This window comes from Cygnus olor, chromosome 5 (assembly GCF_009769625.2).
Source record: "Cygnus olor isolate bCygOlo1 chromosome 5, bCygOlo1.pri.v2, whole genome shotgun sequence".
NCBI lineage: Eukaryota > Metazoa > Chordata > Aves > Anseriformes > Anatidae > Cygnus > Cygnus olor.
In genome coordinates, this window is record NC_049173.1 from 7,540,040 (window position 1) to 7,556,599 (window position 16,560).

At 49.4% G+C, this 16,560-nt stretch overlaps 1 protein-coding gene across 1 annotated transcript in view; it reads left to right on the forward strand.

Moving 5' to 3' along the window:
- The first annotated feature begins 7,797 nt into the window (after positions 1–7,797).
- SYNE2 (spectrin repeat containing nuclear envelope protein 2) overlaps positions 7,798–16,560 on the forward strand; it is a 189,253-nt gene continuing 180,490 nt past the window's right edge. Inside the window, 1 exon segment of the mRNA XM_040557776.1 lies at positions 7,798–7,921. The gene's annotated coding sequence lies outside the window, so the exon portion shown is untranslated.

Below are 16,560 nucleotides of genomic sequence, written 5' to 3' on the forward strand. Positions count from 1 at the left end.
CACATCCAAATCCTAACTCTGCCAGGACTTCATTGCTCTGCACACCCACATTTTCTCCCTGTTCTGCTGCTTGTTCTCATGTGTGAGCTTCTGCTCTGCCAGGGACACCTGTCCCCTCTTCCTTGGGCTGCTCCCTGGGAATGTTTTAACCACCAAACCCTGTCAAGGCTCAGGCATTGCTTTAACCCACAATGGCTGGAGCTGGTTCCACCCCTGCCCACCTCCAGCAGCAATGAGCTCCTGCACAGGCACCCTGAACAACTCTGTTACACCCGACACTACAAACCCTAATAATAATAACTTCCAGAACTGCAGTCATCACAGAATTTCCCCCGTGCCTGCAAGGTCTGCCTCTTCAACCTTGTTTTTTCACACACCAGCAGTATATGTGATACATAGTAGTGTATCATGCTGGCCTGCACATCCATAGATACTCTCCAGAAATTGAAATTTGGAAAAAATATTTATTTCTGCAAAACAAGGACAAGAGATTGACTGTACAGCAGATGGGAGATGGTGTCCAAAACTGGAGGGGGTGGCTTGGCTACATGCCACAGCCTTGGTCGTATGCCTCTGAGTGAGAGGCCTGGGCTGTGCTGCAGGAAGAGTCAGTGTGAGGAGCAAATAGGGATGAAGTGAGAGGGGTAAGGGGCTGCTGCTGCCCCACCAGGCTGAGAAAGCCCAAAGCTGGCTTCAGAAGGGGCGATGGGCTCCCCCTGAGCCAGTGGCTGGCAGCCACACAGGGGGCAAACTGCACCTGAGGTGCAGGATGGGGTGAGGAGGCGTGTGGGGAGCAAGGGCTGTGGGGGCCTGCCCGCGGATGCAGCTGGTTTAACCCAAGCTTTGTGCTGCTGTGGGCTCTTGTTGTCATTTTCCTTCCCTCCCTTCGAGATGCTGCTTGCCGACAGCCTGACGTTAAGGCAAAACACAAAATAACACGTTTGTTTGTTTTCCCCTCCAGTTCCAAGCGAGGCCCTGGCACGTACGCAACCGCTGGGAGGGCTGGAGAAAGCAGGCATGTGATGGGTATTGGCACATCGCTGGTGGCTGCCCTCGGCAGAGCGGGGCCAAGAGGAGCAGACAGTCCCCCCGTGCCCAGCACCAGGGCCTCGATGGCCAAAAATAGCTGGGTTTGTCATGAGGAGGGTGACACCACTGGGGAGACTGGGCCACGCTGCAGGGAGAGCCTGTCACAGTCAGAAAACATGACAGTGACTTATTTTGTACACTTTTCCCCTGGTTTCAGGAAAACCATTTACAATTACAAATAAACACAAAGCTGTTTACTCGGGAGCTAACGGCTTGCTGTACTGCTGCAGAAGGGTTCAGCAGCTCGGGATCCTTGTAGAGGGTTCAAGGGAGATGACACAGCCCCTAAAGCTGCTTTTAAAATAGACGGGTGCGTAAACGAAGGAGCAATTTAAAGACTCCGTGTGATGCCGAAGAGTGAACGCTTCTCAAAACATCAGAGCTGCCCCATACAAATTATAACAGATGACAGTTTACTAAATATAGCCCTGATGCCAAAACAAACAGCACTAACTACCAAAACAAGGGGTCACTGCAGTCTATCATTTTTCTGTCTGGTCTGCACAAAATTTTAGCTGTGAGGATCGAAAAATGAAGCAAAGAGGTAGAATGTGCATGAATGTCTGCCAGGAAGCTGGATTTTCACTTTTGCAAATGCCATCATTTGTGCCTTTAAGTGTCAGTGTAATATCTCGTCAGAGACCCTACTTATCCTCTGCAACCAAAAAAGCCACGGTCCTACAGAAAATGTTACACTGAAGGCAATGGCGACTGCACACACTTAAGGACTGAATGAGACTTTTGAGCTAGACCAGTATAAATTGGAAAATAATAAAGGTAATGAAAAGTTAATTGTATGTTCTGCCCTGGAGTACATTTTAAATATTGTCTGCTTTCCAGATTTGTGCATAAATAGTCATAGTTCTGCGCCTTTCATTGAACAAGTACATAGCTTGGCTGCTTTTCTGCTGACAACTCTATGGAGTTACACTATTAATAATCATAACAATTATTTAGTGGTATTTACATTGAGGTCCTACTATGAGATCTGAGCCATACGCTAAGATTATAGAAACCTGGAATCAAAAGATATTGCCTGAAATCCAATCATAAATGTTATAGTAAAACAAAACAAAACAAAACAAAAACCTTTCTAGTCTTTACACATGTATAAAAGTGTCAGCCTAAGGGAGTCTGATAGATACATCCTACTGAAATTTAAAAAACCGTGCAACTAATTCCCTCAGTCCTTCTTGCAAATCTCAGCTAACTGAGTTATTAGTGAAGAAATAATCTTTGTAGTGGGATTCCTAAATAGCACAGGTCTCATCCCAAGAGAGCCATACACAGGGTAGTGCAGTATCCAGGCACAGTCATGTTTGCATGAGATTTAATCCCCTTGCAGATGAAATCCCAAACTTGAATGCATGGAAAATTGGTGTTTCTAATCTTATTTTGCAGGAAAAAATTAATGTACCTCAACCAGCATCTGGCACAATACAGGCTTTTAGCCTCTGATTTAGAAGAAACCTTGTATGCATGTATACTTTACTGGCTGGTAGTTTCTGGGATTACATTTTTTCCTCTACAATCCTGAAGATGCCATATGAACCAGAATTCCCTTTTTCTGTATCATTTACCACCGCGTAGTGACAGCAGGGCAGCAGACATTTCATAGGCCATAAAAACAGAATGGGCTTAATCCTCTTCTCACACTAGACTTACATTTGTGCGTCTCTGTTAGTGAAGTTGGCAGTGAAGATGTTGACAGAGCGGACGGCTGGCCGGGGCCCAAGGGCACAAATTTTTAAAGGTGGTGATTGGGATTACTGAATCCTGCTTCCAAAGAAGCCTTAACCCCACTTCCTTCCATTGAGGGTTTTTTTGTTCTCCATCGAGTCATATTGGAAAGTGGGCTGCAGCCTGCCCAGGGCTGTAGGTGCTGCAAAGGAAGCGGAGGCAAACACATCGCAGTACAGGTACTGCAGCAGCGACAGGCTGAGGGCAGAAGAGGCAATAATTTTTATTAGGCTAACTTAAGTGAAAAAAAAAGTGGATAAACTTTAGAGTTTGAGATAAGGGGATTCTGAGCCCAAAACCTTGCCTGAGTTTACTGATAAGACAAGGTCAAGGTCTTACAGTCAGTCTAACAGGCTGCTAAAACACAGCCCACAAAGACCATCAGGAATGCAAGGCTTTTAGCGGGATCCAAAAAGGCACTTGAGTACCTGAAGCACAACTCAGAGAGGTTGGAGGTACCTCTGTAAAAACATGTGAAACTCCGCTCACCTGGCACCGAGGGCTGGAAGTGCTTGGCTTTGATTTTCTAATTTTCAGGGTGGAACCTAAAATTGTGCCGCTTTGCCTAACAAATCCACCTTGCCTGCAACCAAGGAGCTGATGCAATTTGAGAGATGGGAAAATGTGGACTGGAAACCTTTATTCATGCACAGGATATGCATCGTAAGTGGAACAACATGAGCCCTGATCAGTTCATATTGCAGGTGCCTGTCTTCATGAGAGTAGCCTGGGCTGTGTCTTCGTATGAGCAGACACTGGTACCTCCAATATGAGAAATGTGGGAGTTCACACTGACCGGTGTGCTCAGCATTTCCTCTTGGATACATTAAGATATTTTCCCCTTTGAAACATCTCACACAGAATACTGTACAGGAAGATATAAGTGTGTGGTGCAGATTTCTGGAGGCTGCTATAAGGCTCAGATGCTCACTTGTAGGTGTAGAACAGTCTTGTCTTTAGTTAGGAAACATATTTAGTTAGGAAACATGGGCAAAATCAGAGGGAAAAGGGAACTAAAGAAAAAGTGAAGGTATTTACCTTGAAGAGTGTAGATTTAATAATTATGAACCTACTCCAGTTTTCCTACAGATTTGCCATGAGTTTATTAACCTATTTTTCTTTTCTGGAGCTGCACTTCTCCGTCCTTAAATTAGCTGGTGACCTCACGAAGCATGTGCAACTTTAAACATGCAAGTGTTGTCACTAACTTCATCAGGAACAGTCAGGTGTTAAAGGCAACGTCCCTGCCTAAGCGGTCTGCTGGGTTTATACTCTGTCATACATAATGTTCAGATTAAATGGGAGGGGGAAAGGGAGCATTTCTAACATGATTACATTCAGGCTTCCTTCTATGTTTTGCAGAGGAAAAAAGTATGCAAATGCTGCACGTGCCTGCGTGGATTCAACCTTTCTTTCCTCTTTTTTGATCTCCCCAGTTCTGACAAACACATTGCCCGTGATTGCTGAGTGAGAGAAACCTTCCTCCAGGGGTTGTGCCATGGGCCATTTTGGGGGGGGCACTGTGGATTTAGGCTGACCCCTGCTTGCCAGCTCCTTTCCCCCTTCAGCGTTGTTGCTCCAGCTGTACCTCCGCAGAGAGCAGGTGAATAGTACCTGGGCACTGAGCCAGGGTGAAATTAATCGGGATGGGGAGGGTGCTGCTTTTTTTAAGCTGTCTCCAGATCTGGTTGGCTACACAACCGCACAAAGAGCTGCACCAGCACAACGGAGGGAGCGTAAGCCAACCGCTCCATCAGAGCGCTGCCACCAAAAATGACGCCTGAAAAACCGCCCTGTTTCTTCCGTGTTGCTGCATCAGCAGGGAGGAGGGTTGGAAAGTCCAAGAGTTTCTACTCTCACCTCTCCTTCCCCTTTCCCATTTCTTCTCTCTCCTGCAAGGGATGGGGTAAGAGGAGTGCAGCCAGGCATGGAGGCAGAGGTTTCTGGCGCGGTGCTGGTCCCTTGTTCTCTTGCTGTACCGGTGTGTTCCCAGCTCCAGCTCGTGCAGTTCGTACCCATCTCTCTGCTGCATCCTGCTACCTCCTCAGCTGTACCTGTTTGTGTGCATTTACCACCATCAAATCCTAGGCGTGATCCAGATAAAAACAAAATGTTCTTCTTCTGGGCTAGTTTTCATCTATCTCCCAGCTCCAGCACACAGAGCGTTAGCACACCACCAGGGGCTGCATGCAGGGGAAAGAGGAGGGTCACCAGGCCAAAGGTTTGTTCTGGCACGCCAGAGGGTAAACATGACTTGTAGTATCCAAACAAACTTAGTTTACACAGCCATCGCTATCCTTCAGAGTTAACACTTTATCCAGTGGACTCAGGGAATTTGATCTCCCTCCAATGCTGGATTCCAGTCATGCAAATTCTCCACTGTAGAAGGGATGTCCTGCCATGGAGCTCATGCCCTTCTCCCACGTGGAACCTGCAAGCGTGAGATACCTGGATGCCTTGTGTGAGACATATCCTGCAGCACCCAGCTCCGTAAGTTTGCTGGGCAGAGCGGTATGGAAACACTGAGGCAGGACACACTGCAGAACCGATCGTACGCTCACCCAGAAGGCACACAGGAGTTGCAAGAGCTTATCGTGCCCACTGTGGTTAGCTTCACCATTGCTGGTTGTAGCCTGCAATGCTGCTCTGTGGGTCTTTTCTCCAGTGCCCTAGGAACCTGTCAGCTCATGTTGGACACCTGTGGGCAGTAGCTGAGAGCTCTGATCACACAGCTTCCAGCTGTTGCTCATCTTCCACAAAGACTGATCCACAGCAGCAGCTTGCTAGTGTCACTGGTAGCACCCATACACCTGTCAGAGCATTAGTCTGAGCACAGGGCTCTTCCAGTTCCTAGCTGGAGGGCTGGGTATAAAAAGAGAGATGAAAGCTTATTTTCAGAGTTTCAGGTTGTACCGAGTAATCTACAGCCGGAAGATTTGGATATAAAGTAGGCATCTACGACTTAATTTTACCTTTGTGTCTCACACCATTTTTCTGACAGTATTATTATTTAATTGCCTGCATTATGCCTGTCCAATAATACCACTTAGCATTAATAATACTTTGTGTTGTGTCTTCAAAGTGCTTTACAAGCTAATTATGAAATGAATAATTTAAGTGAAAACAAGCACCTTGGGCTGGGACCTGTGCTTGTGTTTGACAAAGCATGACAGATAGCTGCAGCACTGTGTAAGCTGGAATGAGGAACTGTGTGATTCATGGCAGGGTTAAGCCAGTGGGAAAAGCATGGAGCGATAATGCTCCATGGCACAAAAGGTCGAGACTCCATGAGACATTTTCTGCTGAATTTCATGGGGTGGGGAGGAGTCTCCAAGTGAGCAAGAGGAGTTTTGGAATAATTCTTGAAGGAACAGAGCTTAGTTTTGATGTTCCATCTTCTTCTCTCCTTTACTTAAATACCAGACTGAAATTTGGCAGTCAAGGGTAGTAAATAAGTTGGAAATGCTTTTTTCACTCCGAGCAATGCGCTACAGTAGCCATAACACAGAAGTTAGGAAACTGCGGCAGACAGCCTGAATGTATCCCTCTGCCTTCATCGGTGTCCGTGGAATATCAAAGTCAACACCACCATTATGCAAACGCTATAGAAACCCCAGCAACCTCACAAAAAGCACTTGTGGGTTGATTTGTCACAAAGGCAGCATGAATCAGAGCAGGTCTTTGCCAAGGCAGGGCAGTCAGGTTGTAACCAGCTTTGACTGGTGCTCCTGCAACACGTTGCGTTCTTTGACTCCAACTAAAATAGCACTCAGAAAGGTGCAAGATTCATTTCTGCCTGGAGGAAAAAAAAAATAATTAAAAATCTTACGGAAAATCAGGAGTCCAAATCTGGCAGAGCTTCTTTAGATGCATCTGCAGTTATAAGGAGGAGGGCAGGAAGGAGTGGAACATTTGGCTTTGTAGCCTTTCAATACAGGACTTTACTTGTTTCCACTTATTTAAGTTGGTTGATGTTTTATCAGCACAGATTTGTGAGAAAACTGATGCATTGGCACTGGCAGGAAGTGGGTTACATTTTTCTGTGGATAGCTAGCTGAACTCCGAGTGCATAAAGCTAATGTTCTCACTAGCTGTATCTTCTCACTTTGTGAAGTCTATAGCCAAAAGCTACCCGGTCCCAAAGGGAATAAGGAATTCCTTCCGACCCCCACAAAACAAAACCCATTCCTTGAAGTTTGTAAAAAACCACCTAAGTTGCTCCATGTTCACATAAGTGGTCCCCATTTACACTTTGAGAGCTCTGGCTAGGCAAAGGTAGGTGATGTGCCCCTGAGACCAGGCTGGATGCGGGGAAGCTGAGTGCGGGGAGGGAGCTGAGTGCGGGGAAGGATGCTGCGGCCACATAGGATGGAGTAGGAGCTGGAGAGGTCTCCAATTTCTGCCTGCTTAGGTTTCTGATCTTCTAAACACGATCTGAGGGTGCTGCAGGTTTGTGGCAATGCAAAAGTGTTTTACTTCTTTGTATCATCTGCGAACCCAGACCATCCCAGACCAGAGAACGGTTCTTATCATTACAGACACGTCTTCCGTGCCCTCGTTTACCTCCACCGCGACCCTTCGCCCCAAACACACAGACACACACACACTGTGGCCTTGCTTGCCTGCTTCCAGCGGCTGGGGCAGGGGGAACAGCGGTGCCCTGCTCAGCCCGGGGGACTAAACACAGGCAAGTCCCACAGCTGGGGCTGGCGAGGGGTGCAAGCGAGGTGAGGGAGCAAGCTGAGGGGCGCAAGTGCTGCTGAGGGAGCAAGCTTGCTCGGGCCGGGATGGGAGGCAAAAACAAACCCGCGTGAAACGAAAACAGCTCCCGCTGCCTGGCAGGAGGGCAGGAGACCCCCTCAGGGGCCGGCCAGCCCAGCGGGGCCCCACTCCTCCTTCGACCGGCCGCGGCTGTGGAGGCGGAGCAGGGGCCGGGCCGCACCGCCCCGGGGGTGCGGGGGCTGCGGCCTCGCCGCCTTCCCGGCCGCGGGCGGGGAGCGGCCGGTGCCTGGGCCCTCCTCCTCCCCTTCCTCCTCCTCCTCCTCGTCCCGCCGCCCAGCCCTCAGCGCCGCCACCCGGATCCGCCGCCGCGGTGAGTCTGCCCCGCCGGGCACCCCGAGTTGCGGCGCGGCCGCGCCTTTGTGTGGGGAGCGGCGGCTGGGCTCGGTCGGCTCGGCTCGGTTGGGCTCCGCCGCGGCCGTACCTGCTCGCCTTTGTTCCCCGCCGCCTTTGTTCCCTCAGAGGGCCGCGGGAGGGTTTTGTCGCCCAAAAGCCCGGCTCCCGACAGCCGGGGGGGGGGGCGGGTCCCGGGGCGCCGTGAGGCGGCGGGGAGCGGGGGGAGGACGGGGGGCGGCGGGGGGCGTCCCGCCTGAAGTCGGTGCGGAGAGACCCTGTGGGTGCTCGTTGGGGCAAAGTTGTCTCCAGAACGAAAAGTAGCGATGTGCTGTGAGGGGTTCTGTGTTGGCGGCGCCGAGGCTGTGCTGCTCTCCTGGGTGAGGCGCCGAGCCCTGTCTGCACTTCCCGCGCTGCTCGTGGGCTCCTTTCTCTTCTCCGTCCTCGCCTCCATCCCGGCTCCCGGGCACCCCCTGCTTGCTCTTGCAGGAGTCACTAATTACTGCCCCGCTGCACCCGGGGTGCAGTACGTGGGGATGGTGGTCCCAGGCTTGGCACTGACTTGTGTCAGGCTCAGGGCTCCGAGGGAAGACTCCTCTGTGAGAAACCCAGGGCTCGGTCCCCTCCCTGTCCCCCCAAACACTCTTCTGTCCCCTCTCTTTGCCTGAGAGCTGCCACAGGAGCAGGGAGGCAGAGCAGGTGTGTGCTTCTCGACTTCCTTGAAACACCCAGACAGAAAACTTTGGGCGAGTTTGTTTGAGGGCTTCTCACCGCCTCTCCATCCTTTGTCAGCTCAGTGGCTGCGTGTTCCTTGTGCCTCTGCTTTCCCCTTTCAGGGTGCCCCGTGTCCCACCTGTCCTCTGCCCCCTCTTTCCATCATTCACTCGTTTTTCTCCATCTCTGCTGTCAGGAGCACTTTCCCATCACAGGACAAGCAAAGACGGAAGTGCCATGTGCAGGACCTTGGCTAGTTATTGCGACTGTTTGTTGGCCAAGCTAACAAAACCTCTGTTTATGCCTCTGGTCGAAACGCGATACCTGAAAAAGGGACGCTCGTGGCCTCTGGCGCCTGGTGAGCTGAGCCATGGGCTCCTGCCCCCTCTGTGGCTGTTTTACAGCTTGGGAAGGAGCACGCTGGCAGCTGCTAACTCTGCACACAGTAACAGTACCCGCCACGCCACGGGCGCTCACACAGCCACCTCATGTCAAAATCAGGGCAGCTGAAGTAACAGATTGCCAGGACAAAGCAGGGCACGCTGTGGTGGGAGCGGAGGGGTGCTGTGGGGCCACTTGGGCCTGCTGTGGAAGGGGAGCGGAGGCCCTGGCACCTGCCAGCGAGGATGGGGATGGGTTGCAAGGACCAGGGGGATAGGCAGTGGCACACGGGAGCTTGGAGGGAAAAACTAGCGGTGACTGCAGTGAGCACTGTGCCGATTTGTGCTGTGGCAATGTTTGGGTTCCCCTTGTGCTAGATGCTGTACAAATACGTATTCAGAAGTGTATAAATGGTGGTTGTTCTTCTCTTCCTCATCACGAAGGGTGACGAATGATAACTGGCTTTTTACTGTAGCTATCTAAGCAAAGCTATACAGCTATCTGTATCAAAGCTCCTTTATTTAAACGGCTGTTTGCAAATAACATCGGAAAACTGCTTTTTAAGTACCATTGCTACCAGACCTTAGTAAGAACTGAGCAGGACAGTTTAAGAGGAGCAAAGGAACTTCTCTCCTCTAATTAAATCTCATCAAAAGTTCATTAAAGTAAATGAGAACTTTGTTGGTGTCAGCACACAGCCGGTCCCGGAGTGTGCTAGCTATTTTTTGTTTATTTGTCAGGCAAAGATTTTAAGCATAGACACAATGAAGTAATTCAAGAAGCAGCATGCCTTAATGATCTAATAGGTTTAAAATGCTTTATCTCCCTGGCTGTTAGTTTTGTATTAAAAATGAAAGTAGCAAAAGGAAAATTGCTACTGTTCCCTCCTTTGCAGTGTTTTACTGGGGATTTTATGTTACTTCTTTTGGTAGGTTTTAGGCACAGTTGATTCTTGTGTTGATAAGTCTTTGTTTGGGTGGAAAAATGGGCACAGTTTAGTCCTTTTATGAAGTTCATTGTAAGCATTTTAACTCCCCTTTACCAGTAATTAATTCCATAAACAGCGAGTTCAGCTCTGTTCAGTTTCCTCGCCATCTGAATATAGAAATGAATGAAAGAAGAAATCCCAAAGAGGGCAAGAAGAGGCACAGCTTGAAAGATCAGGTATAAAGAGCCCCATTCATCTGGGTTTATCTGTAGTACAGGGATATGCCCTTACTTCATGAATCATCTCCTGACATCTGTTTGCAGCGCTGTTTTCTTAGCAACTGCGACTCTGTTTTAGATCTGGACTCTCAATGGCCGGTTTTGTATAGGGACATGCGAAGGGATGATCCAGACTCTTACTAGTGAAGCTGTGCCTTTCAGCCAGTCTACCCCATTCCTTTTCCTCCCTGGGGCACGGTGAATACTGGTTTTAAAAGTCTAGCAGCTGGGATGCTTATATGTATATGCGCAAAGAGATGCTTATCTGCTGCTTACCACAACTGAAGTGTTTCCCCAGCATTACCTGGCAGCGGTGGATAGAGAACCTACCAATTGGTTGCGAAGTTTCTTGTTTTGAAAGTGTGCCATGTGTGCCACCGCACTTTCCCTAGCTTTCCTGCAGTTTGTTTTGAACTGTCACGGGGCTTTAGATGTGGGAGAGGATGTAGTCTCTGCTTGCGAACTTGGAGAAACACTGGAAAGGGAGCCAGCGATCGCAAGGGAACACTCCCAGCAACGTGCCTGTTTGAACAAGCAGTCGGATTAGTCGGTGGGATTATACGTGTGGAGTGTGGAGCAGTATGAGTAACGCTTTGGGACTGGATCTATAAGCTGTGATTAAAGGGAAGGTGACATTTCATATACCTCTCACCTAATCTTTCTTTGCCTGAGTTTCATCCCTGACCAGTGTGGGTGGGAGACTCCTGTAACTGAGACAGAGGTGGCCACGCAGCTGCTGGGAGATCAGGTTTATCTGGGTTTTGTCAGCTGTGCTCTGTGGAGAGGGTCGATACTGGGATTAGGTCTGGGGTAGGTTATTACTTCAGCTAAGGCTGTATTGGTCTGGATCACAAATACATGTCTGAGAGTACAAGTGGCATGTCCAGGCCATGTTCACCCTGCTCCCTCCTGTGCAGACCTGCTGCTTGCCCAGGAGGAGGAGGAAATTACAATTACAGCAGCACCTGCAGCTGCTGGACCGTGGATCATAAACTGATAGTGTATATTACCCCACAGAACATGGATTTGACTGCCTACCCTTCCTGGACTGACTCGTGTCCCGTGGAGCGTGAAGGGTGTCAGCAGCGAGTTGCTGCTGTGAAGGATGAACATGTTTTGGCTTGGGGTAATGCCAGGAGGGGGAAGATGTCTGGGGCATTTTGTTTGCAAAAGGATTGCAGAGTGGCGATGGGAAGGCTAAAGAGGGTCTGCGAATTCTGGCCAGCTTCCTGGCGTCCTCATGGATCGCAGGACACAAGTCCTGGTGCTGGTGACACTATGAAGAAGACAGCCTCTACGGATCACCTAGCTCACCGTTTTCACAGCAGGAGATGAAGAAAGCTGCTTCTATGGAGATGCTACAGGGCCAGGACAGGGGCAGAAGCGGGAGTGGGGAAAAACCTGTGTTTCGCTTAGCTGAGCATGCTGGAAGGGAAAAGAAATCTGTGCTGGGGAAAGGGCTGGTAGGCTGTTATCTCCCCACAGGAGGGGAAATGGGGCAGAGCTCCACTCCATGCCTCTGGTGTCTCGCAGGGAGGCATGTTTGCTTTCTTGCCTTCCTGCAGCCTGCTGATAACTCCCCACATAATGCAGCCGTGCAGATTGGCTCGAGACGATTTGAAGGAATTGCTGACCCTGATACAAGCAGTACTGTTTGTGGCTGGGGATGGGGAAAAAGAGGAAAGAATAGTATGAAGTGTTGGAGCTTTAAGGCTCAGGCTGCGAGTTCTATCGAAGGAAATGACAATTAAGATGGAAAACAAAGCACTTGTAATTACTTTCATGAAAGTGTAGGGAGGAGGCAGAAATGTGGGTTGTACAGGAAGAAGTTTTACTTTCTGGGTCATTTGACTTGTTGGTTGCCAGGAGAAACACAAGAAGCTGGTGAATGATGAGGTAAAAGGTGGAGGCAGAGAGGAGAACGCACGGCTGACTGTGCCTTGTGGGTCTGTGGCTAGCGGCTGATGTACAACTGACCACAAAGAGGTTGTAAAGATGCTGGAACTGGACAGCTTCAGAAATGGCTTTGTGTTGGTTTGTGTTAGTGAGAGCTCTGTTTTGTGTTGGGTTGGTTTGTGCTGGTAATAACCACCTAATAACCACTGGTACAGGAAGAGAAATGAAAGCTGCCCCACGAGCAACGTGCCCTGCTTCTGGGAAACTCTCGTGCAGTGAGCAACGTGGAGCTTTGCTTGTGGGAGTATTCCATGAAAGCTCGAAGTTCAGCGATTAAACGAGGCTCTTCCAGCAATGCTAAGCTCTCTCAGCAAAGGCGGCTGCATCTTGTTGAGTTGCAAGAAGTTTACGAGGGAGGGAAGCATGGGGCACTTGCACCTTGTGTCTCCGGTGGAGGCGATATTTCTCACCCCTGTGGAAAGTCAGGCGTGCTTCTTTGTTTATGTCCTTTCCCCCAGCTTAAGTGTGAGATTCGTCTCACCGAACTACAGCATAGCTGTCCGCATGGGAGACAGTTGTCCAGACTCCTTTCATAGTCACCAGAGAGGAACAAACACTTCTGGGCCATGATTCATCCGCGCTGAATTGGACGTCTAAAAATACACCGGACAAACTGCCCTAAAAGTGCCTGTTTCTCTCCATTGTTTCTCCACTGTCCAAACAATGGAGGCACACGGAGGCATCTCTGTTGTAGCTGTTTAATGTCAGGAGGGCTGATCCTCAGCCAGAGCGCCTCGTACCACAGCGCAGGTTCTGGGAGGGCTGCTCGTGTCCTCGTTTCTGCCAGACCCAGCCTCTGCGTGGACTGGGGCGGTGGAGCCTGGAAGGCTGTACCTGGGAGCAGGGAGCGGGCAGCGATGTCCCACACGGCGCCGTCCTCCTCCCCTGGCCACTCAGCGGATTCAGAAAGAGACAATCTTCTGCTATAAATAAGGGGCCAAGGGGGATTTGCGCTTTTTCAAGGTCGCCCAGCAGGCTGGCGGCAGAGGTGGAGGCAGTGGTGATGACGGCAGGCTCCCAGAGGTGCGCCCTGCGGCTGCCTCGCGACCTGCCACTGTCCCGGGGGGGACACCGGCTGCTCGGCTCTTGGTGGCGGATGGCACCCGGTAGGTACCCATCCCTTTTGTAAAAGGAGCTAGCAAAATGTCATAGGTGTTAATACAGCTGAATTATTGTGTGTCCACTGGGCTGGTGTGAATGATTGCGTGCGTGCTTTTAAATGGTGAAACCTCAGGGTTTAACCTTCAGGGTTAAATTTGCTTCACTTCAGGCTTGCAGCAGCGTAAGGCAGCCTGTAGGATTATTTAATGATCTGTGGAAACTCTTGAAACTGACCTATATGAAACTTGCAATTAAACATACCGTTGGACCTTGGAGAGCTTTGGAGGCTCACAGGGAGCTGTGACCTGGTCTGCTCTGAAGCGTGGTTGCTGCTGCTGTGTTATTTAGTGGCATGATTAAAAAAAAAAGCACTAGCTCTTCTGGAGAAAGTTTAACTTACCTGCACAGGTGAACCACGTAGGGTAAGGATGAACTATCTCCTGTGTGGAGAACTAATTTGCAGCAGAAAGACTTCCTTTGCCAAATGAGCTGAGTGTCTGGAGGGGAATTTGCTGAAGGAATTTGCTGGTGTAACGGAGAGAGGGAGTACAGGCAAGTACTGAGCGTTAAATGGATCGGCTGCATCTCCAGTTTCAGACAAATACCAGAGCATTCCCTTATCCTTTTTGATAAGAGAGAAAGAATATGATAGCAGGGGAATAGAAAGAGCATATTGTGCGAGCCTGGATCTGAATCCTAAAGTTCTGCGTAGGGGGTCTGTGCTTGAGCTCCAAGAGGTGAAGCGAATTGCAATCTGATTCCAGGGAGCACAAAAAGGAAGAGGAGGGAAGGAGCAACCTATTAAATAAGAGCTGGGAGAAAAGCCAGTCTCCAAAAATAAACGTTGAAGATCAATTCCAGGTATTTCCTGGTATTGTCATCCTGCTTCATCAACCACTTGGGCTGTAACAAGTGGTTTCAAAGATAGCAGACTGACAGGTTTACAGTTGTTTTTCTTTTAAAAAAAGGGGAGGGAAAGAAAGGTTTCTGATAGATTGTTTGCAAAACTATTTCTTACGCAGATCTGGGTGGGATGTTGGTGATGAAATACCCCTGGGATGGAGGAGGCAGAGCTTGTTATTGTAAGAGGGAAGTAAGAGCACAGCTGGCTGCATGTTGGAGTAGGGAAAAATTTGAATCTTCTTCCCATTTATGTGCCAGGGGCACCCCAGCAGTTTCTGAGGGGCAGGAAGCAGATACTTGCGCAACGAAGGTGTGAGCAGACGGTGTTCCTGCAGGGCGGCTGTGCCTTTCTGGTGCTGCAGGCAGGCTTTGTAGGTATCCTTTGCAGGCGAAGGCTTCCCCTTTGAATGGTTTGGAAGGGACTCTTAACGCGTTTCTTCTTGGAAAGGTTCTCAGAAAAGCCAGCCCACCATTTCACTGTACTGAAAGCTGTGCAGGGATTGTAAGGAAACCGAGGCACATCCCGTGCCAAGGACACGTGTTCGTGGTCACATGCCAGCTCCTTACTGGACTTTCATCTGGTATGGTGTCTCCGGGAGAAAACTGTACCGAAACACATGCTGGTGTGCTGGGGTTGGCCAGGGATGCCAGACGTGGCTCGTGGCTTACCTCACCTGCTTGGCCGTGGCGCAGCGGCAGTGCTTGCGCAACGCACGTTCTCTGTTGCTTGACTGAACTTGTCCATAAGTAACTCGGTGTTAGTAATCTTGCTGCCTTTCAGCGAGGGAGATGCGCAGGGCTCGCAGGCGTTCATCCTGTTTTGTCTCCGGTGTAAGAAATCCTGATTCTAAAAGAAAGCGAGCTGGGCAGCTCCGTGGTTCGGGCCCTGGCGAGAAGACTTCTCATCCTGCACACGCAGAGGGGGAGTGCACGAAACAAGTAAGGCATCCTTCATTCTGAGCTATTTCCAGTTTGGAGTCCTTGGTTTTGCAGTTGCAACTGTGTTTTGTTGGTATTGTGATTTATTCTAGCAGGTTAGCGTGTAGCACCAAGTTCTTTCTCCTGTGTTTTCTCTGCACAGTTTGGCTGTTTGGTCCTCTTTGGCAGCAGCACTGGTAGGAATACGGGTGTTTGGCTTGGTTTTCACTGCACACAAAAAGTTATTCTGAAGGTTGAAACTATGCTATAAATTAGAGATTTGGCCTTGTGTGTGGATTTTTTCTTTTTTCCTAAAGCAACTAATTCTTTGAAAGCAAAGCAAAAGACATTTTGTCGTAAGCAGAAAACAAAAGTGCTCCATTTCGCGGAGCGAAGTGCTGATTTTCTCCTACCACGGAGGGTCCCTGAACATCCAGTGCGGGAGAAAGTGTGGTCGGAGGGCTCTTTTCACATGTCCCAAACCCACACAGGCATGTGAGCGTGCAGGTTTTGACAGGCAGGTGCCTAAAAAGACCCCCAGTAGCATTTCTGAGGGAAATTTCAGCTGAAAGAATTACGTGGAAGTGAGAAGCTCGCTCTTTGGAGAGGCAGCCCCTTCGGGTCAGAACAGAGGTGCGTGGGGAAAAACAGCAATTTGCCTTGTTGCAGCCCGGGCTGGACGTGCTTGAGAGAGAATCTGATGAATTCACAGCTGCCAGGCTAGGACCAATCATTAAAATTGTAATTTGCCCTTCAGATGCTGGCAAGCTTCAGTTGCCGTTTGCTGGACAAACCTCTCTTTTGTGTTCCCCTTCCGTCTGCATAAAGCAGCAAGCGCTGGCGGAGAGCTACTTGCTGCAGGATTCCTCTTCTCTGCTATATTTAGTGATCAAAACAAGTCCGTGATCTTTACAGGAATACTGCCAAAGCAGATAGGACTCGCATGAGACAAGCCCTGTCTCATTTGGCTCCCAAACACACATTGCATTTCGCTTTCCTTCTCTCTCCTGACACCGTCAATGGATCTGTCTGCCGAGGTCTGTTGTGCAAACATTGCGCTGCCATTTCCAGTGATGTTGCTGTAAGAGCAAGCCCTGCCCCAGTGAAAACTCCTGCATTTAGATCACCGCTATCCCCACCTTTCCCTTCTCTTAGTGTCCTGAAAAAGCTGCTTACTGCTTTTCAGAAAGATCCTCCTGACTGAGAACAGCTTTATGATTTAATTGGGAAACTCCAGGTCTTTATTGCTTAGGCGAGGTTCACTCAACAGCATAATCTGCTTGTTAACCATCTGACTGTTTCCTTTATTCAGGGAAGAAGGGAATTAGGAAGGCAGTGGGAAGAAACATTTGTGTTCCTTCAAAGGCAGAATATTACTAGGAGCCTGATTCCCATTAATATAATGTCATTCATACAAAGTGGGTGTAATTACTACTTAGT